General features: G+C 40.8%; 1 protein-coding gene across 8 annotated transcripts in view; it reads right to left on the reverse strand.

The window, feature by feature from the left end:
- Positions 1–20,770, reverse strand: part of LOC122412203 (uncharacterized) — a 70,116-nt gene that overhangs the window by 14,075 nt on the left and 35,271 nt on the right. Inside the window, exon 1 of one of the 8 annotated variants that reach the window (XM_043421596.1) lies at positions 19,837–19,853. The exons of 6 other annotated variants lie outside the window; for them this stretch is intronic. The gene's annotated coding sequence lies outside the window, so the exon portion shown is untranslated. Of the gene's footprint in view, positions 1–12,502; positions 12,518–19,836; positions 19,854–20,770 lie in introns of those variants that run through there. One more of the 8 variants, XM_043421598.1, reaches the window with a different exon arrangement.

Raw genomic sequence — 20,770 nt, forward strand, 5'->3', positions numbered from 1 at the left:
TTGGAGACCTGCCCGCGGCTATATTTCGAACGTTTTCCAGTTGATGAGAAAGCCAGAGAGGGGCGGGAGGGAGCAGCACAAGGTGTAAGGTTTTATGGGGAAGGATTAGCTTGACGCATCGTTCAAGGAGGCTCATCAATTACGAGCGATAGATTGCGGCGCGTAGCTTCTCCTCATTTTATCTCGCGAATCTTTTTCTTTCCGCATCGTTCTTTCTTTTTATTTCCTTTCTGCTCGGATCTTCCTCTCGTGCGGCCGTGTAAAAGTGAAGCTCGAGAAATCACGACGCGATACAATGTCGACAGGAACATCGTCACGCATCGTCGATGATGCAGAGAAGTTTACCCATCGAACGAGGGAGCGAGAGATTATTGAGGGAAGAGAGAAAGAGAGAGGAAGACGAAGGAAAAGGAGAAGAGGAACAAGAAAATTCTTGTAATCTGAACGTCCTGCTCCTTTGGCTTCTGATCGTGGATCTTCGATATCAGGGGATCGTGAATAACAACCTCGGCTCAGAGTTGCCGGGAACGAGAGATCACCCGCGCGCGAGCCAATTCAGTTTTTCTTTTTCATTCATTATTTTTACACGCGCGCGACGAGCTGTAATGTCTATACGCAATTTTCTCGATCGGCTATGCAGAGCTCAGCGCGAACGAGGATGGATCGGAAAGAAGAAATTTTTCAATATATCGAGAGCCAACTAATTTTAGTTAGACGTCGTCACGGAAAATTTGAGCTACGTTGGAGATTTTCTCTCAGCGATTTGGAATGACTGTTTCCAGAAAGTTGCGATTGGAATTTCATGACACCCGGTATGTGATATTTAGCTAGAAATTCAGCGTAATTAAATGGTACTCTTAGGAGGAGAGAATTCTTCGAGGATCGGAGAGCTTAATCTGGTCTCTCGATCGTGGATGTAAGAGCAACGTGTTTATAGATCGTCGTTCCGCATCCTCCTATACACATAGGAGTAAAATTTTTCAATAGGATTCTTAGCGATGGTTAAAATCCAGGTGGGTTCACTCGAGCGTCTCTTTAATCGTCGTTCGCACGCGGCTGAAAGATTTTTCATAGGAGGAACATTAGTCTGCGGAGTATTCCTCTCGTTAGACTCAATATTTCGTCTCGCATATTTCTTATTTCGAATCTGCCTTCATCCATGATAAATCTGAGCGAGCTGCAATATAATTCAGAGTCCGGGGAAGGAAGTGCACGAGTTCGAGCGATCGCGCGCGCGAGAGAGAGAGAGAGAGAGGGAGTGTGTGAAAATCGCGAATCAATTGAGATCGTCGATTGATTTTTCAATCGATCGACGAGAAGAGACGCCGATCGATCATCGAAGAGAGTGGTGAGGATGAGTTATGGCGCCAATAAGACGAGACTTGCTGTTTTCGTTGCGCCGGTAACGCACAGGAGAGCGACGAATGAAAAAAAGGATTGAGAATATCCGAGGCGAGCGAGAGGAGGACTTTGTGTGGGCGCATTCGTCGATTTCTCGACATCGATTCCACAAACGCTCGCTCGGTGTGTTCGTGCGCATGAGTTCGGCACACCTCGAGGTTTCCTAACGGAAACGTTGAACTTCTCGGGATGACGTAAGCCCCGCACGTATGTGTGCATGCGCGCGCGAGCGATCGAAGATGTCAGTAAAGCGTGTGCTCCTATCGGAGATTGTCTCGTCTTATCCGTTGTAATTCTGCCAGAGCACGGAGAGAAAGAGAATCCCAGCATCCGTGCACGTAATCTTGTCGCGTGCGGAACGAAGATCGTACCGCAGAGACGTTTTCCGCCCCTTGGCTTCCCCTCGATCGTCGCAGGCTCCGGGTTTGTCGGGGGACAATTCAAGAAACGCAGTGCGACACGCAGTCTTTGATTGAACAAGTGCAGCGAATCCGATTCGATTAGGGAATTGAAATAAGGAAGAAGAAATCGGTAATCGATTCGAAAAGAGCATCGATGTAATTAACTGATAAGATGTTTCACAGTTTCTCACTGCTTCATCAATGCGGCGGGACGCGTCACTTTAATCTCCCGTTCCGATCGAATCGCGCTTTTCTTTACTTTCCGTTTTCAAGATTGCCAATCACTGAAGCGCATTTACTTCAAGGTGTCTATAGCTATGCGCTCTCGCGCATATCTACGCTTGATACTGCTCGGATGCAGCAGGAGTTTTGCACGAGGATAGATTCGAGGCGATTCGAGCTGAAAGCCACGAGCTCTCACGAGAAGGGTAAGCCCGCGGCGGGCAAGATCGTTATACCCAGCATCGTTTCCTATACGTGTGCTCGCCATGAGGGAACTCGGTTGCTGACCTTAACGGATCGACAACGCACACCGCAGGGCTGTTGCGAACGTCGAGAGATATCGCGAGCACTGTTCCGTCCTCTTTTTTCCTCTCCTCCTTCCTTTTTCTTCGCCTCGTCATCGGCGTCAGGCCGTAGGTCGAATATATGTGCGCGCGCGCGGCGTTTCAACGATATATAGAAAGATCGAATGGTGCACCGCGCGAACGGTATACGCGCGGGGCGTTGCGACCCGGAGAACAGTTAGATCGCGCTATTCTCAACAAATTATTCCTTCGATATATTTTTCTGCGATGCACCGCTCTTCAGGTACCGAAGAATTAGGGAAACAGCGAATGCACGATGCGTTGGTAAGAGAAACAGGCGTGGCCGGGCGGTTCTCCCTCATCATCGCGACAGCCTGGCATCGGCTCTCACTTCAAGCCGACAAAAAGTGACCAAAGACTTTTCTCTTGAGAATTTCATCAAGTGCGCGTGCGCATTTAACTACGCGTTCCTGAGACACTCTGCAGACGGGGAGGCTTGTATATATAGTTCGAAATATTAGCATCATCGTGATCTTGCGGCGGAAATTCTATTAAACCCGCGATGGAGGCCAGGGTCAATCAATTTATTGCTTCGTCACCGTCTGCATTCGAGGTCTATTCAGAACTTCAATTATATAAATAATTTTACAAGTACAACAATAGTGGATGGTGTACGAGAAGGCCGGAAGTCTCGAGATCGCGTTTATCAGTCCGCACTCGTTATTATCGCGGTAATCATAACTCGCGCGAGTTCATCAATCGATAGAAACAAGAATCTCTTGAACCGCGACACCGCCAGGCTTTTTTCGTCTCATATAATCAGAAGGGATTGTGTGGAAAGTCTCGTGCCGGGGCTGTGGCGATGGAAACTCAACTTTTTAACGCACAGAGCAAGTTTAACGCGCGATGATAGTGAAAACAACCTCGAGAACGGTTAAACAAGGCCTTTTGGCTGCAGCGCGCATCGTGGATCGAGATATTCAACGTTGAATTTTTTTCTCCAAGTTTATGGTACGAAATATTCAATTTTTCATGCTCACACAATGAGAAATAATGATTCGAGGCTTCTGCGAGCTCATCAAAATGAGACGGTCCGCAGTTTAAAATAAAACAACGTTAATTTTATAATTGCACACAATGATAAACTGAATGATGAAAAAATGAATGAAAAATCGTTGAAAAGGTCACTTTTCAACGGAATAATTGGAAGAACATTAAGGAAGATCATGCGTTCGATTCAAAAAGGCAACTGAACTTTTTTACTCTTTTCATGATCAAGGAAACGATTAAAATTTATTCTCGCAACTATTAAATCTAAGGGTAACTTATTTATTGAGATTGATAAATTTTTAATACAACGATAGCCGTTAAAATACTTCCGTAGTAAAATCGTGGAGCAAAATGTGACAACATGAGCCATTTTCTATTTATGTGCGAATGCATATCCATATTTTAAGGAGGGTGGATCACGAAATCAAAATAATCAGAATTTGATAAAATTTGGTGATAACATTCTTTGACATCAAGTATACAAATAAAATTTTTTTCAAATTATTTTTTCACCACATGGTTATCGAATAATTGAGCGTTAAATCCAAGTTCTTATGCACGAGATGTATAACTGTATATATGTAAACTCTATGCTTATACACGTGAACTTTAGTGCTGAATTACTCGAGAGCTATGTGGTAGAAAAATCTAAAAAAAATGTATATTTTTTAATATATTTTTAAAGAATACATTTGCCAAATTTTATGAAATTCTAATCATTTTGAAATTCTTCATATTTTTAACATGGTTTAGCATGGCAACATTGTATCGTCGCGATCCACCCTTCTTAAACCACCTGGTTCATGGTGTAGTCAAACCTTCCACCGTTTGTGTCATTATTACCGTTAACATTTTCACCGGTAACAAGGCTTTCTCAAGACATCGATATCTAAAAACATTATATTTTCTTATCCTCTTTTTTGGCTCTCTAAAGTTGGGAGGATCCAATTTCATTAAATCCAAATCGTCGCACAGGAAGTGTGCCTGCCTTAAGGATGTAAAAGCGGTTCGTACTAGTCAATGGACAGTCTTTGACCATATTTTTTCAAAGAACAATAGCACAATATTATTAAGAAATCTTGAAATGATTTTTTAACGGTAAATAATATTTAAGTTCATTTCATTACGAAAAGGATTTTATGCAGAGTTATTAACACGACTCGGTAGTGCACAGTGTGAAAAGTTTACGTCTGACAACATCTCGGACGTAGTCAGTTGACAGCTGAGCTTAGAGCTTACCATAACGACAAAAAAGTTCCATAGAGCATTATTTTGCAAATGTCTCCTTTAGCTTTATATTTCTAATTCAGATGTCCGTTTACCCCCTTTTCTTAACGAACCGTTAAAATCCTCAACATTCAATGCATATATATAATAAACGTTTTTTATGATTAAGGAGGGTGGCTAGGGACGATACAATGTTGCCATGCTAAACCATGTAAAATACATTAAAAATTTCAAAATGATAAGAATTTAATAAAATTTGGTGAACATATTCTTTAGAGTTAAATTTGACAATACAAATTTTTTTAAATTTTTCTTCTGTACAGTTATCGAGTAATTGATCAATAAATTTCACGTGTATAAGCATAGCGTTTCCATATATATAGGTATACATTCCGGGCATAAGAAATCTGCTTTAATGCGTAATTACTCGATAACTAAGCAGAAGAAAATTTTGAAAAAAATTGAGTCTTCGCACTTGATATTGAAGAACATTATCACCAAATTTGATCAATTTCTTATCAATTTGACGAACGTAGCCACCCTCCTTAACATCAAATTTTGAGTTATACAAACTTCGAAGTCATCGTGGCTATATATAACACGTAAAACTGTGTTTTTTTTTGACTAAAAATATTTCGATTAAACAGTCGTTAAGAGACCTTGAAATTTCACAGAGATTAAGTTTTAAGGTTGGACTATAATATACAAAAAAATTAGAGTGCCATCTGAAATGGAGCCTAGTGCTTATATATACATATCCTTAAGGAAGTTGAGGCTGTACAGTCATTTTTTTTACCCAAAAGTGATGACCTGTACCTTTCAAAAGTTAGGCCAGTTTACAGTTTGGCAATGTTGCATACACTTTAAAGAAAAGTTGGGGAAAAAAAGACGAAAAACTGGTGAAAGCTCAATCGAAAACACGAACAGTGATGATCTTAGCCTCAAAAAACTGCACGGAAAACAGATTATTATTAATATAATCTCAGCAAATCTCCTAATAAATCTGAAAAAAATTGACATTATTCGGCAAGCCTTGCTCATGTTGCCCAAAACATTTCATATTTTTAGCATCATCTTTATAACGGAGATATCACTGAATGTGTCTTGACTTCCATAAGATTACATGTTATTTGGCCCAAATTGTTATTGATTTTTCTCAGCAACGACGCTCCTAAACTGTCTGAAAATTTAACTGATTTTTTTTTACACTTCACTTTATAAGATGCAATCGGTTTAAAAGCGGTGACATCATGTTCATTCTAATGCCTCAACTCCCTTAAGAGTCTATGCATAACCCTTCATAAATGTGATTTTCGATGTTTTCTCGACAACTATATAGACGGTAGATCCTATAATAATTCCAGGCACGCTGTATATTTCTAGCACATTTACAAATTTCACCTCTCAAATTTGGAATTTTCGATTTCCATTAGATTCCCGTGATCTTCCTTATAAATCGTTTACTGACGAACTATGCCTAAAATGAAAAGCTCTTGTGAGGACTTCCGAGCCTTCTGCCACCGGATGCTCCCGGGAGCCTTACCGAATTCGATTATATATAGAGAGTGTGGCAGAGCAGAGCGAAGGTGTAGGCGTCGTCGTGCTCGTGGAGCGATAAGTTCGAAGAGTACGAACGGGAGGAACTCGATTTTCCGTGCCCCAGCTGATGTCGGTAGAGCACCGCGAGAGCTTTTGTCTTTTTGGTCAGGCTGTCTCTTCGTGCTCTTTCTCTCGCGCGAGTCAAAGTCCGCTGACCTTCGTCGTTTATCCTATACGGGAAGCGGCGTGGAGGGAAAAAAAGAAAAAGTGTGTTATAGAGAGAACAAGAGTATGAGGAAGACATGTAGAACGAAGGCACAGAGAAAAGCCGCGGATTTAGCCGCGAGGACGATCTTTCTCGATCTCTTTTCTCTCTCCCGCTCTCTTGGCACAAAGTGGCAAGTGATGCGTGACGGTAGGTGGCGCGCGAGCGCGCTCTCGGTTATCATAACTCGGGGAGGAACTCGACGATGATCCTGCGAGCCAAGGAGTCATCGAACCTCGAGACTTTATACCCTCAGCAAGCGGATAAACTATACAGGATGTATATAAACATACACTCTGTGAAAAGTTATTCGTCTCTTTTTCCACTCCACATATGCGTATTATCTCGACACAACGTACGTTAACGTATGGGACTTTCCGAGTTAATGTTCGACTCGATGAAAACATTTGGTTGAATTCGATGAGCGACACTTGAATGAAACACGAGCAGGGAAACTCGATCGACGCGGCAAAAAAGTGTGATTTTCGTTTCACATTTATCGATCCTCGAATATATTATTTTTCGTGTATTATTCCGTCTGAAAAGGTAATTAAGGTATTCCGAAATGATTTTATGTGCTGAAAGTCAGACCTCGCGGCCCTTTTTTTGATAGGAGAGAATACGAACGAAGTTGGCGAGAGACATGCACATTCTAGACTGGCGCTTCGCTCGATAATAACGCCTACGAGTATAAAATACTCGCTGCATTACTCAAGCATGCCCGGATATTACCCCGGTCGCATGTATGTCTCTATATTCGTACGAATAAAGACGGTGTATAGTTGTGCTTAAAGACTCATACATATCCTTTGGACAAATGTACCAGCGTGGGTTTTCAACGTTTGGTTTATTGGGCGTAATGTTATTTCCAGCCTCGCAATAGCCCCGCGCCAGTAGATACGGTCAGTGAGTGGACAGACGCGTCTTTTTTCTTCGCGATACCGTTGTTTCGCACCAATTTTACGAGATATCGAAACTATTTATACGGCAATGGAGAACGTGATCGGACGAAAATGAATCAATAAACGACCTTTATTACAGACTTATTTGAAAACTTGGTAGACTCGGTACGATTTGAAATTAAATCATATATTGAGACACTTTCGCGAATCATAAAATTAGCAGTTACGAAGAAATTCACAGAGTCTGATAAGACTCACGGGAATAAAAACATTTGGCTCGTAACCTCGCGCGCGATGTGTAATTGAAGTTATTTAAAACGCGATTAATTCGAGGTCGGACTGTACTCGGTCACGTCCGTGCACCAGTGCGGATGTGAGGTGACTCCAGAAGTGAATGAATCCAGGAAGGTAACCCGATGCAGTGTAAAGGCTCGCTCAGCTGTGTGCTCCAACCTTTTCTCTCATTGCTGTCGTCTCGCTCTCTAAGGAAGAGTTCACCGGGCGTTCTATACGATGGGATGCCATACAGAGTGTCTCGAGAGTCGAGCTAATGCACGACGAGTTTCGGGTACTTCTTTCTTTATTTCCGTCCGAAACGAAGGCACAAAAATCTTTGAAAGTCTGCGCACAGAGATCCGGGAAAAGCGATCAAAATCGTTCTCTTTTTGGGGTTTTTTTTCATTCGATTCTGACCGAGGCGTGGACTGGAAAAAAACTATTGGAAAATCTCGAAATTGGAGGTCTTTCGAAAATCCCAAAAAAAGCTTACAAGTTTTGCAGCACCTCCTTCGATTCTTTTTACCGAGTGTATTTCCCCCCCAAGTTATGAGCGACGTTTGCGGGACATCCTGTGAAAGTCTTCCCTATTACGGCAGGAGTGTACATAAATAATAAGATCTTTCCATGTATAATATTGAAGCTGCTGCAAAGAGTTTGTCGGATAAATAGAAAAAGCAAGAAGGAAATGCTGGTATCGTGATGACAAATATCCCAGGAAATTCCGTTCGGGCGTAACGGATGGTATTTTGATACAGAGAAAGAGAAAAGTGAGATGGCGTGTGATGCAGTTTGCTGCTTCTATATAAGACCAGACGTGGAGAAATCGGGGGGAGAGACTCATTGACAGGTCTGGAAAACTTCTCTTCATAATTCAATCGAAGATTAAAACCGGCTTGAGCAAAGTTCACAGGGTCAATGCAAGCTAATAAATATATCATAAGATGGTCGATTCAATACCTCGCGATGACGAGTTCTACAAAGGAGAAAATTGAAAATCATTGATAATAATTTTCCAACGGATCAGTTTATTTCCAGCACCGTCTCGCATCGAGTCTTTACAACGGGTTTCAACTGTCATTTGAACGTTGTTTTTTTTCAACGCTCCTTCATTCGCGCAGTCCTCGTGGTACCTCGCACGATCTAACAAATTATTTTCATTCGTTGTTACGATCAAATAAATCGGAATGCGAATAATAAGGAGGCGCGCGAGAGAAAGAGACGAAAGAGAGCACACGAAGAGAGAATCACCGTTAGAAATTCCAAGAGTGGAAATAGTGGAGACCACCCATCGGTCATGGAAAGCGGGCCGCTAATTTTGCTCAAATAGCTAGGTACATATACATGCGTGTAATATTGTTCATACTTTGCTTGAGGAGATGAAGAAAAAAAGCAGAGTCGCCAAGTGAAAATAATAAAAATTGTATACTTTATGGTATTTCTTGTGTGTGTACGTGTGTCCAACACGTGAGAAGAGCGCTCTCTTCAAGAGTGACCGCCGCGATTCATCCACCGGCACGACTTCCTGTATCTTTCTCTCGCTCCCCTAACTACTTTTTCTTTTATAAACTGTCCACGTCGTCCAAGCTGCTACTAACGTTTAATTACGTCGTCCACGTAATCCCGCCCACATTAGACCAACTTTTTCTCCTACAAATGTGTGTGTATTTTTTTCTTACCGGAGAAGGTAAGATGGCGAAAAAAATGGATATTTTTTCAAGGTGATTCTCTTCATTTATATTCTTATTGGTTTGCAGAATTCATGAGTTCATGTGACGTAAGATTTTGGATATAATAACGCGAATAAGACATTTTTATTTAACGAAAAGATTTTTTGCGCGCTCTCCAGCAGCCTGACGGGGATGAGAACGAGGAGGAAAAAAGGGGGGAAAAAGGAACGACCACCCGGGGAGATAAATCTTTCTCTGTGGTGACGCGGTCCGATGCTCGTTTTCTCTGATTCCCGTCTGCAAGATCCGAGTGGAAGAAGATAGTCTCTCTTTTACGCGGGATATTCAGTCGGTCACAGTTTGAGCGAGGGAATCGCATTCGTCGAGACACGCTGCCGGACACACGAGAGCTATCGAGAAAATCGCTTTCCCGCGGACTTCGACGCAGGCCCTATCGGCTTATCCAGCTCGAAAAAAGTACGACGTACGAAAATAAAGAAGGAACCAGAAATTCAAGCTACCGATCCGATCGAAATCGATGCCCAAATACGATGCCTCAGAAATTCACGACGTTGAAATTCGCAACGTCGGACCCCAGCAACATTTTTTTTTGAGATTCATTTTTTAGATCATTTCGTCGGCCTCGAACATTGCAAACTTCAGCGTCATCAGAAATTCGATAAATTGACGACTGCCATCGACCCCATGATAATCCTAACTGTAAGTTTATTCCCATTAATTCCATAATTTATTGAGGAGAAAAGTAATTGTTCCCTGGAGGTCACTAACTGGGTTATTCACCCTGTGTATACATAATTCTTAGAAGATCTATGTATGCACCCTGCACAAAAGCCCTCAACATTTCCCATTACGTTGATACATAGATATAGAAAAGTTAGTACACACCATGTGCTCCGCTATACGATGGCGAATAGCGAGGAGATACTCTCTTATACAGGAGTACCAAACGCCAAGAGGTAAATGGAGATTGCGCGAGGTATACGTCCCAGGCCTGTCTCGCAACTCTTGCTTAATTGACGCTGAAATCCTTTGGATCTACTGTACAAGAAAGAGAGAGAGAGAGAGAGAGAGAGAGAGAGAGAGAGAGAGAGAGAGAGAGAGAGAGAGAGACGAAACGCCTTTCTTTATACCCGCGCGCATAAACGAATCTCTATATCTGTATATAAATAAATCTATGAACGAAAAAAACGTTCGTCTGTCTATCAGTGCGTCTGACTGTTTATAACTCCGGGACGACTGAACCGCGATTTCAATGAATCTTTCATAGAAGCGAAGCTTGCGTTCCGCAATAAGATTGCCCGTTGGAATTCTTTGAAACGTGAAATTTTGCACTCCTTTGAAATATTCGAAAACTGATCCCATTCTCGTGTCGGCTGACGGAGAACGGACCCGGAAAATCGTCAGTGAAGTTCGAACCTGTCAGCGATGCGGATAAACAAATGTGAAACCGTTTCGATTATTATCATTGTTATCTCCCGGGTCTGGCCTCTCTGGGTGTGTGACATCTACATTCCAGCGAAGTAATTGCCCCCTGAATGAGCTCCTGGCGAGAGGCAGAGAAAGACGGAGGAGCAGAGAAATGCATAGAAAGGCAACGACGCGAGGGCACGATTTCATTTGCACCTCGTATACAAAACGACGTGAGCACTCGCTCGGCCACAGGTGCATCTCAGGTGCACCTCTCGAGAATCTCAGATTATATATGCACACAGAAAAAGAGATGGGGCGAGATAAAAACAGAGTCGTACCTGAGGGGGATTATTCCGTGATGCGGGAAACGCGGAAATTAATTGATGGGATTGAATCCCATAAAAAATGGTTGGAAGGTAATTTCTTCGTCTCTATTTTGATTAGAAATTTCATTGTAAAATTGAGAGTGTAGCAAGAAAAAGCGGGAACGTGACAGTATCGATATTCTAAATTGGGTTCAAAATTGAAAGTAGTAGCATTATTTATTTTTAATTTATCAAGAAGCGAATCGAAACTTTGATATTTCGTATATTATTTAATGGCAGAAAGAACCTTAGACGACGGTGGCTTAAAAGTAGATTGAATTGACAGGAAAGAAAATTGAACGATGTGTACGTAAAAAAAACTTTTCGCACGCAAGAGGGACACACAACGTAGGAAGAGGAAACGAGGAATAAGGAGGAAAGGAAAAAAGTTAGCAAAAACCTGAGCGAGTGAATTCACGGGCGAGTCTTGGAGATAAAAAAAGGCATAAAGAATCGAGGTCGGATCGCACGGTGGCCCAGTTCCGTAGCCCGTGCGAAAAAGAAAGTAAATTCTCTCCCGGTTGACCCTCTCATCGGAGAAGGCTCTTTCTCTTTCAGGTGTGCGCTAATGGTCAAGCGGGCGGTCCATCCTAAAAGATATCGGTGAAAAATAGCTTCGGGGCACGGAAGAGGTGAGAGTGGTTGCTAAAGATATGGGCGGGGATCCGCTCCGTGAATGCGGTGATTCGAACGAAATTTTCTCGAGCGGAAAGAGAAAAAAGAAGCAATAATTGGGGATTATCGTAACAGAGAGATCAAAATGAAAAATAAATAATAATTATGCTATTCTCATCATTGTTTTTATATCCCAATTATTATTATTTTTTTCTTCATAATCTTAAGCCCCATCAGACGTAACGCATGTTTATTTTGGACATTAAAAGTGAAGCAATGAGGACGAAAGAAAAACAAATGCTGAGAATCAGAGATGAGCTCTGAACTTCTAAACTATTGTGGCATCCACCTTTATGAGTATCTCGGAAAAGATTCAAAGATTGGATAAGCTTGTCAGGGCACATACAGCTTTGTATATGTATATAAGCAAACGGCAAAACAGCAGGTTGTGCCTGAGCGAACAAAGGATCGTTCCGCGTTGATTTTTGTCACGCCTTCGTAAGTTCATGGGGAAAACGTGTATGGTAAAACGTATGTACAATTGCAATAACGAGGCTGTGTATGAGAGAGAGAGAAAGTTATTTCTTTATTGCATAAGAGATGGTACGTTCCTCATAGTTATAAATTGACGAATATGGCCGCATTAATTTAATGGTGTTTTGCAGACACGTGCAGCACCCACTATTCTGGTGTGCTGTAGTACATTTTTGAGAGTTCAATTTTCGATGACCATAAATTATTGTTATTTGGAAGAAAATTAAATCTTAATGGTAAAATAATTCGTTAGAAATTAATAAATAGTGGAATAATGAATCAAGCAGATTGCGACGTACTCGTAAGATTGGAATTCTCGCTGAAATGCATTTTTACGGAGTTGCAGCAACTTTTGAGGCTCGCTGCCGGGCCGTTGGAAGTTATTTGGGCCGCGAAAGATTCTCGGAAGGAATTTTCGTTTATTTTTCGCTGCTTTTTTGTTTCCGAGGCCGAGTGGAAATCAGGTTGTGCATCGAAAAATGGGCGAAAGGGTTGCGCGGCTCCGTGGCACCGCTCCATTCCGACGGGGGAAAGTGAAGATGCATTCTCCGACCTGACGAGACCTTTTGGCGCTCGTATCTTCCACGGAGAAAGAAAGAGGCCTGAAAATAACTTTTCTCTCGCGCTTTTGGGCACGTTGATTATTGCCTGGTCCAGAAAGAGGCTGGACCTCTCCGCCTCTGGGCTCTCGACGCGAGCATTCATTCTCCGGAAGGCTTTACTTCAGAGTTATCCACCACTGTACAAAAGAGAAATTAAAGCGAATCGATTTCCTGTCACGAATTTACTTTTCGTCTTGGATTAACGTACAGACGCGGAGCAGGGACTGTGAAAAAAGGGAAAAACATGCAATTCCTATGAATTTTATGGAGCATGCAGTATTGTCTAAATTCTCGATCTGCAGCAAAACTTTTTTCGCATCCTAAATGACTTAATAAAGTTTGAATTCAATTGTACAACAAAATATTTAAGGCGAAAGTGAATTGTGAATTTGAGGGACTGTAAACAGAAAAAAATGGCAAAATAACTGAAACGTGATGAAAAATTTAACCGAAGAAAACAGGGAATCTTTCGCGCATATAAAATAGAACAACAATCCTCTCGTTATTGAATCCTGTGAACGTCTCACTCGATATTTGATTCCTCTTAACCGCTATTTTCGTGTCTTAAATTTGAGCACCCTATGAACAGACACGCATATACAGAGCCGTATATGTGTAGACGATACATAATGGGCTCGAGTCCGCTTAGCTAAGATTGCTACAAGTGAGCATAGTGCCTTTAACGACCAGAGGCTATAATAATGCTCCTGGGAGCGAGGAATGCGAGCAAGAAACGAGCAAAGATGATATTTACAATGATTTTTATCAGAAAAAAGGGAGATTTTTAAGAACTGCCCGAAGGTACTGAACTGCTGGTTCTTCCCACGGCTCTCCATTCAATACATCTTTTCTTTGCATGAAAATTTCTCCGCCTCAATGTCTTGTAAACGATAATGGAATTGGAAAAGGTACAATTTCCATATCTTTCGAATCGAATATAGTCGAGTATCGATACGAATTTCGTGTATTTCGTAATTAATACGCGAACGTTCGTGCGAACTGGGTATACGCGAACAGGCGATGAAAATAACAGCAGTTTCACACATACATAAGTACGGAGATGTATAAATGTGTTTTTGTAGCGGCAACTCCGGCCATGTTGGACGCACGATAATCATCATAACGGGCGCGTCCTTCCTCGTGGAACCAAACTCTCATATTCTAACTTAACTTTCGCAAAGTTATACATCCGTCAGGTAAAACCGTACTTATTTTATAATCGAGGCTTTTTTTTCTCGACGTTATTTTTCGTAGTAGTCCGGGCAGACTGTACAAGAAAAATTCACCGAAGCTCCGTCGGGATAACATATTTTGCTAACGGGCTATACTCCATTTTCTTAAGAACACTTCGTGAAGACCGTTTTTTTATTGCCAAATAATTGGTTACAATCAACGAGCAATCGTCGGGTGAAAATTATATTTCTCCTACCGAGAATCATTTAGAAGAACTAATCGTCTCGTTAGAGGCCAAATGAATATAATCATCCGTCATTCTTTCGTTCATTTGTTCAGTTTATCTCAATCCGTTTTTTCATCTCTCAAATGTCATTCTGCGACGATGGTATTTTTTTTATATTAAGAAACCTCGAAAATTCCCGTAGGGAAAAAAGGTTGAGACAAGTACATTGATGGTCTCTTTTGTTTCCTGATCATATATCGCGAAAGGTGTGAAAAAAATTACGAAACGGAAAGTTTCAGAAAAAAAAAATCACAAATCATGAAAAAATATTACATTCAAAAAAATATAAATCTGTAATTATTTTTTAAAATGAAAAAAAAAAATCAAATAAAACGTGAGAAATGAAAAACCGAAAAATCGCGCTTGAAAACATTTTGGAAACCGATGCTGCGTTCTTCTCATATTATTCTAATAACCAAATCAATTGAAAAAATTTCCATTAAAGTTAGGACAAGTATTTTATTAGTAATTAGCAATTTTAACATTATGAAATTGTTGTTCTAAGAAGTGTTCAAATTCAAAAAAAAATCACATCGTTTATGTTTAAATATATGTTAAAAGCACTTGTCCGGCCAATCATACTTTTCATTCAAAATGCTCATTCAAATAAAAATCAAGGCTCTTCTAGAACTCGTGGATGACAAGTATTTGCATACAAAGGGAATTGAGAAAATTAGCTCCAAGTAACTTTTACTCGATCGCGTTAATTAAAAAAAAAAAAAAAAAAAAAAAAATGGAAACGAATGTTTTTGTAATATACAAGAGATATTATTGTGCATTGATAAAAAAAAAGTACACTTCGCACGATAAAAATATTCAAGCTTCCAAATTTATCAAGAGACTGTGATAAAACTTTACTCTGATGAATAATTTTTCATGAAAATTTTGAAAATCCCGTTAATTATTGATCTCGAAGATGAATATTTCGCATTAATACTGTAAATTTCATATCAAAAAGGGGGGTCGAAGAAAAAAATTTGACCATTTCCAGACGGACTGCACACGCACTGGTCGGTGCATCGTGGAAGGCCGGTAACGTACTCGAGCGTACACGCGGAAACGGACTGTTACGGGTATTTCCTTCAGACACCATGTTATATATTATATTATGATATTTATACGGTATTTGTTAGGAGCATGTGAAGAGGAATAGTTTGAAGAAGAGGCAAAAGAAGCGAGTTTTCTAAATACGAGCAAAAAATTAGAGAACGAAGACCGAGACAAGAAAAACTTCGACTTCCGGTTGTAGAATAACCGGCGAAGAATATAATATCTGTTATTTCGTTCCGTACTGTATTCAAGAACTCCGCTAAGTTATAATGACATTTCATCAATACTCGGATCAATATGGAAGCGAAAAAACGAATCATCATTAAAATCCCGGACTAATAAAAGTCCAACGCCGAACTAATTCCGTAGAAAGCGAAAAAAATCTTCAAAAATTCATGCACAAAGAATGAGGATCGAATCGAACGGCACAACGGAATGAAATTCAGAAAAATACTCATCGAATTGAGTAAGTACGTCTGAAAACACACATCAAAGACCACTTTCACCAAAGATTATATCGATCGTTCTATCCCAAAGTAAAACAGTTCAGCGCATTTATGGAGATCGAGGAATTGATAATAATCAAACGAGGAAATTAAGTTCGGCGAATATATCACGGGGCGATCTCGTCTCGGTCTACACAAGAGAAATATAAGATACCAAACGAAAAACATATATATATATATATGTAGATAAAATATGATGTATAGTATACGGGACTGCACGCAGGACGCGTGCTGACCTCGAACTTCCGACCGAGGGTTCCGTTACGCTTACACTCGCATCAAGAATCCACCTGTACACGTACCAATGCTGCACACATCGACGAAAAATTTCCACATCTATTTACCTGTTGCACTCTCCTGGCGCTCACCGTAGTTCGACCTCTGTACAAAATTATATCTATACAGCGGGTATCTCGATTCCACCAGTATACACATGTATATTAGAGTGTAAATATATGTATAAGAGAAGATACGAGCCGGCCTCGTGGCCTATCCTTGTCCTACTCTCTCTTTTCCTCTCTCTCTCTCTCTCTCTCTCTCTCTCGTTCTCTCTTCAATTCCCCTGCTCTTCCTCAACTCTTTCGTGATTTATATAGCTGTATATGCCTGTACGTATGTAACTCTATGACTCGCGAGCCAAAACCTGCGCTTGAATGGACTCGGTAATTACGTAACGACAGTACGCACGCGCCGCACGACCTCCCCCGCGTTATACGAGAGAAAAGACGCCTCTATATCTGTAGAGATGCACTCGGGAGTTTATTCTACAGAGGTGAATGGTTCCGACGGAGCCACGAGCGTGAAATCATGCGTGGATAACCGTAAAATCGTAATTTCGTAACGATACGACACGCAATAGATGATAATAGACTGCGGATAGTAGGTTTCTATGTTTATACATGGAAAACACGTTGCAAAATTTATAAACGTCGATGATTAATCGCTCATTCGAGATTCGCGCGATGGCGAAATTTCGACGAACATTTTTATAATTCACTTCGCGATTAACATTATCTCTTGAGGCGATTGTACAAAAGTTTTTGGCCATCGGAACTTTTATCCTCCTGCAGAGACCGCTGGCGAAACTGTGAGTCGAACGAGACACTCGCGAGTGGCAATCGTTCGGATTGACGGAGTTGCGTCGACGAATATTACGACAAGAAAAGGAGTTTGCCTGCCTGCGGAAAGAGTTTGCTTCTTTTTGAAGGGGTTAAAATAATATGAACGATCTTTATTGATTTCTTTACACGGACATGTAAAATTGTAAAGATCGATTTTATATTGTCCAAGTTATTCTGGATCGATCGACCGAAAAATCAGAAACCCGACAGCGCTTGTTCGGCCCGGATCAAAAGTTAATTCAGTCCATCAACATAAGCGAAGTAATTTTCTATCGACAATAAAATAAAGGAATTCCGTGACTCTCCGATATCTCCGTTGCCCGAAGAAGACCTGGCCAGGCTCAGAACGACTCGGAACAATCTAAGAGGATTTGCGACGCATCATTATCACGAGATATTTAACAATATGTTAAGAATATGACGCTGAAGTTTGCAACGCTGGAGTCCAACGAAATGATTTAAAAAACTCTCAAATAATTTCAATAATTCCCCAATCCTGTTACCTGCCTAATTTGCAATTCGTAGTTTTTCAGTCTACACCAATGATTCGTGAAATCAAAAACTGGTCAATTACAGATGGCATTTTCGTTAATTTCCATGGTCAAATATAAATGAATTGTTCTTGTCACGAGACTCGATGTCTCAAATGAGTAATTTCTCGTAGAAAATATTTCTATATAAAATAATAAAACGTCACAAAATTAACAATCGAAATAAACGTGCAATGAGAATGAATAAAAAATTTATAACCGAATAAATGCGACGATCGAGAAGGAAGAAGGTGAAAAATCTTTCGACATGGTATCTTATAATAAAGTATGATTTGGAATGCGGTGAGAATGACGTTACGAGAGAGTGTAAAAGCGTGTAGAGCGTTATGCACGGCGAATACCCCGTGCCGGCTCATTGAGCGCAGTATCCTGGGACAAGCTTTGCCGAGTAGTGTGACACTGAAATGTAATGAACACGAGAATATCGTTGACACTGAGTGAGTGCTGCAAAGACATATTCGCAGCCATGTTTTTTTTTTCTCGAATAAGCTAAACTGGGGCGAAGAACGAGAAGAATGTCCAATTTAAATCCTTCGGCTCGAATAAGATGATGAGAAAGCTGGGTGACGTTATTTCAGAAATTCGATCATCGAATCCACAGCCAATAATTGCGTTTATGAAAATCATCGTTTCTTTTGATATCGCGACGGAATCGAAAATATCTTTCTGCCCCATATTTGAACGCGTCTTCGTATATATGCATAATCGCGTCACGGTCCTTAACAACGAGGTAAATCGCTCTCACATCGAATCTTCTCACCTGACACACTCCGTACAATGTTGATCCTCCTTTCTAGAGAAAATTAGCTCGTACGCATGTGGATGTACGCAAAGACTGAACGACCGGAGGCGTCTGAGATGGCGAATTGATAAGCGCAGCGATGGACGGGTTTCAGCCCCGCAGCATCATCGACCAGACTAATTATCCGCGCGCGGATTCCAAATGCAATTTATGTATAATTTTTCGAAGCGATGCAATTATCGCCAGTATTAAAAGGAGCAACAATAAATTTAAATACCGAACGACACTTCCAGCACGTGCAACATAGAATCGTGCAAACTGAATCCCCGATTGCTTACACATTTCTATCCATTAAAAATCGGAGCAAATACCATTCGAGCAACGATTTCAATAGTTTGGCTTTCTGCACAATAAAAAATAGTGTCAATTCAGGCACCAAAGAGCCATAATTTTATATATTTGTCGCGTATTTTATATAATAAAAAGAAGCGATATTTTTTTAAGATTCAATGTGAAAGTAACGCCAGCGCACGAATTCAAAATTTCTATTGCTACGGCTGCGTCTCATAAAATGCATCAAGGTACAATAAAAACACGCGCGCACACACTCACAAATGAAAGAGCAATCGCTATTCGCAATCAGCTTTGATTATAGAAAACTTGGCGTTTCTCTCTCTTTTTATAACGTCTATTCGATCGTGGTACTCGTTTGTACATAACACACAAGAGTGTACCGATAGAAAGTATGCCAACATTTTTGTGGGCCCCTTCCCCGCTGCTGCATCGCGTTGTGTTGCATCGAGCTACGGAGCCCGGCGTAAACACGTAATTCCGGGTTTTGTACGTGACCCACGAGCTCACGTTCTCTCTTAGACGCGACGGACACGAGTCTCTAATATGCACTTCGTGCTAAACGCGAGAATTTCGCGACGTCACGTGTGTCTACACTCGTGAGAGCTTTTGTTCTTTTTTGGCACAAATCTTAGGAGTCGAAGGAATGAAAAGCACGAAGAAATCAAACAATAGAGAAAAGAGGCTGAAACTAATCGCTCGATGATTATTATTCGAGAATAATGCTAATTTTTCAGTCGTTTACAATGCTCACTTGCACGAACAAGTGTGTCACAAAAGTGAAAAAATTGTGCAAACTTTCCGAATGACGATGCCCCCTTTTTCGATGTTCTTTTGCAATCGGAATTTCGTATCCCAATAAGTAATAAGGCAGTAATTAAAATATGGAAGAAAAATAACAAAGGAAAATATGCTAATCAAAAGATCGAAAGCACATTATCGCGGTAACAGAATAGAAACGAGTTGAAACGTAATTATAGCACATTTCTGAGGCGCGTTATTGCACGTTTATGAGCGTGACATAATTATTTTGACAAGAGTAGAACAACATTAGTATATATGAACGACGCGCTCGGTAATGAGGAAGCAGAAGAAAAAATAGTGTAATAAAATTGTTACGTATATATAATTAATTTGATTATATTACGCCATTATTCGTGCAAACCTACAGTTCGTGTTGATATACATGTGTATATGAATGTTACAAGTGTACAGAAATATAGGGTGCTCAAGGCCGATGTGTACACTCACTTCGCGTTGTATCGGAGTCATCGTGCTTAACGAGATATCATCTCTTCATTATCGTCTTTCTTTTTTCCTCTGTCTTTTTCTCTCATTTATTTGCTATTTCTCTCGGAGGAATGAAGGTAGAAATATCGCGGAATCAGGGTCAGGATGATCGTAAGAATTGTGCGTTGAGATCTCGCGCGTTCTCTGTCTCTCTCGTCTTTCTCTGCCTCCTCGACGACACACGATAATCGTTCCGATCTTCATGGCGACCCATCAAGCATGGAATACCACGATTAATCCTCCGGATTCTACATCTCTGCTGTAAGTACGTATGAACGGGAGAAAAATTTGGTTGTTTTTTTTTCGCGAATCGTAGCATGATTAGCCGACAAGATCGATCGAGAATCTCAATAATATTAATAAGCACGGTGTTTAATATTGGAACGAAATTATTTGAAGAGCCGAGGCTCGATGAATAGCTACGTTTCGCTTACGAGTTTCAAGAAATCCATAAAAGACAAAGACAAAAAAAATAAAATAATTGAAGGAAAATAGAAGAAAAGGAAAGAATTTTCAAGCGGAAAATTGCAGCTTGGGTGTATCGTGGCAAAAGTAACATTTTTGTGAAATAGTAAGCCAATAAAAACGTGATTATTTTTATAATGAGAATACTTGGTACAGTAGTTGGCCCCGCGCGTATTCAACTCGAAACACAGGGGCATAGGAAACGAGACGAGCTCGTACGAGCAGAGTTCGAAGGGAGAGCGGCGGCTGAGATAAATGGAATATGAAGAAGTGAGGAAAGAAGCAGGAAAGCGAAAAAGGGAGAATCTTAAGGGAAGAAAAGGAGAAAAGGAGAAGGATGGAGCACGAACGACTGCATTGGTGAACGAACGGTCGGGAGAGCGCTCTCGCTTGGTATTGAAACGAACGAGTTGGCTTCTCGGGTTACTAA

Source organism: Venturia canescens, chromosome 6 (assembly GCF_019457755.1).
Source record: "Venturia canescens isolate UGA chromosome 6, ASM1945775v1, whole genome shotgun sequence".
Classification (NCBI taxonomy): domain Eukaryota; kingdom Metazoa; phylum Arthropoda; class Insecta; order Hymenoptera; family Ichneumonidae; genus Venturia; species Venturia canescens.